General features: G+C 57.0%; 1 non-coding gene across 1 annotated transcript in view; it reads left to right on the top strand.

Annotated features, from left to right (window-relative positions):
• Positions 1 to 1888: 1888 nt before the first annotated feature.
• Positions 1889 to 2500, top strand: part of LOC126327013 (small subunit ribosomal RNA) — a 1893-nt gene continuing 1281 nt past the window's right edge. Inside the window, exon 1 of the ribosomal RNA XR_007560901.1 lies at positions 1889 to 2500. This exon is cut by the window's right edge and continues 1281 nt beyond it. This is a non-coding gene — a ribosomal RNA (small subunit ribosomal RNA).

The raw sequence follows: 2500 nt of genomic DNA, 5'->3' as shown, positions 1-2500 counted from the left end.
TAACCCACGTTGTCCCTTAACCTAACCCACGTTGTCCCTTAACCTAACCCACGTTGTCCCTTAACCTAACCCACGTTGTCCCTTTGCCTAACATAGTTCACTGCTCGGAATCTCTGGTGTCGTTGTTATCCTCATGTAGATGTCTTGCGAGTGTTGCTTACTTTCCACATATTCCCGCTATCCACTGTCAATTGTACTGCAATAGGACTATATCGCCCCCCCCCCCCCCCTCTGCCCCTCTCTTTGTGTCTCCGTCCTCTCAAGCTGGTCGGTCTGGCGTTTGAGTGTTAAATGAGCCTCGCAGCTGTTCAGTTGCGTTCAGATGTCGACGCCCTCAGTGTACGTCGTGGTATGGTCTGTGTCCATTGTCCGCTGATGTTGTACGCGTAACCCACACGCTGTACCGATCATCGGTAGTTACGTACAGAGTGAAGTAGTGTGATACGTGTGACCGTACGCTGGCTGTGCCCAACGGTGTCGAATCTCAATTTCCATATGTTGTGCTCGATGCTACTTGTCTCGTCTCCCAATAACAGCTAGGTTGCACTGTGGTACGCCGTAGAGGCGTGTGGGAGGAACGTACGAACGCATTGTATGTCACCCTGGGTCGCTGGGGGTGGTGGTGCGGTGAGTCAGGTCAGGTCAGCGTGAGCCGTGTGATGTAGTGACGCGTGTATTCCGACTTTGTCGTATTGCCTCACACAAAGTGCTACCCTGGTGGACCGCGTTCCATATCTGGGACATGCCGCAGATGCCGGTTGACAGTGGATCGCGGAAGGGACATCGCATACGTGCGCGGGCCACCTTCCACGTGTTCTCTTCTGCACATGTCGCAGTGTGTATGTGGTCTGATGTAGCGTGTCGTGACACATGACATCCTGGCATGCAAGAATTGTTGAATTCGCAAATGTAGGTGGACATCTACGTTTACTGCCCAAGATACGCAAATGAACTGGAAATCCGTTGTTGAGCGGTTGTTCACGCTGGAGGTGAATCTGTGATGGCGACGATCGGTACAGCTATTAACCGGTTGTTTCAGCGGTACCCGCCACATCCACACACGTGACTAGGCCCATGTGGGTATGAAGCGATACGCGGCGGTGGCTTGGTGGGACTGTTCCCGGCCGGTGAAGGGGGGCCGCCCGGCGTGTTGGCCGCGCGCTGCGTGGGCGCACGCGCAACAGGCGGCTGGTGGGGGGCGCCGAGTGGCAGGAGCGCCAGCCGACGGGCTCGGCAGGCGGCGCAGCTACGCTGCGGCGCACCCTGCACGCGGCGCCTGGCGGCCAAAGTTGGTTCAGCCGAGCCCGGTGCGAAGCGCGGTGGACATCTGCAGTGTGCTGGTCTGATTGAGGACTGTGTGCGTTGAGGATGCGCCGCCGCCTGGCACTCGGCGCCGCGACGCCGTCTGCTGCTCGGTCGCCCCAGCGGTTCTCGCAGGTGGTTTGTATCGCAGTTGTGCGGACGTGTTGGCGCGTGCGCTGTGCTGGGAGAGTTCGCTTCTGCACCCAAGTGGGGCTTTGCCCTTGTGTGGCGCTGGCGTTGGAGCTGCCGGTCACCATAGGTGGCGCGTGTTGTCTCCCGCCGGCAATGCCACGACAGCACGCTCCCGGGCCTCTGTCGGCAGCGGCAAGCTCAGTTGGGAGCAAGGGTGTTCGCACTAAAACCGTCTACTCGCCTAACTCCGGGCGATTGCGCCTCTCTCGAAACCGACCAAGTACCTAGGACGGCGCTGCGCGCCGCCGGGACCTGAGAGGGTTTCGAGGTGTATCGTGCAGGGGAGCTCGGCCTCCTCCTGTTTGCAGAATAATTGAGCGGACGCTTGCGTGTTCGCGCGGGCCCCCGGGACACACTCCCGGGCGGCCGGCTGCTCAGCTCTAGTTGACGCAGCTCCCTGGTTGATCCTGCCAGTAGTCATATGCTTGTCTCAAAGATTAAGCCATGCATGTCTCAGTACAAGCCGCATTAAGGTGAAACCGCGAATGGCTCATTAAATCAGTTATGGTTCCTTAGATCGTACCCACGTTACTTGGATAACTGTGGTAATTCTAGAGCTAATACATGCAAACAGAGTCCCGACCAGAGATGGAAGGGACGCTTTTATTAGATCAAAACCAATCGGATTGGCTTGTCTGGTCCGTTTGCCTTGGTGACTCTGAATAACTTTGGGCTGATCGCACGGTCCTCGTACCGGCGACGCATCTTTCAAATGTCTGCCTTATCAACTGTCGATGGTAGGTTCTGCGCCTACCATGGTTGTAACGGGTAACGGGGAATCAGGGTTCGATTCCGGAGAGGGAGCCTGAGAAACGGCTACCACATCCAAGGAAGGCAGCAGGCGCGCAAATTACCCACTCCCGGCACGGGGAGGTAGTGACGAAAAATAACGATACGGGACTCATCCGAGGCCCCGTAATCGGAATGAGTACACTTTAAATCCTTTAACGAGTATCTATTGGAGGGCAAGTCTGGTGCCAGCAGCCGCGGTAATTCCAGCTCCAAT

Source organism: Schistocerca gregaria, unplaced genomic scaffold, assembly GCF_023897955.1.
Source record: "Schistocerca gregaria isolate iqSchGreg1 unplaced genomic scaffold, iqSchGreg1.2 ptg001011l, whole genome shotgun sequence".
NCBI classification, from domain to species: Eukaryota; Metazoa; Arthropoda; class Insecta; order Orthoptera; family Acrididae; genus Schistocerca; species Schistocerca gregaria.
The sequence above is the reverse complement of the archived record's forward strand: the minus strand, read 5'-3'. Positions and strand labels throughout refer to the sequence as shown.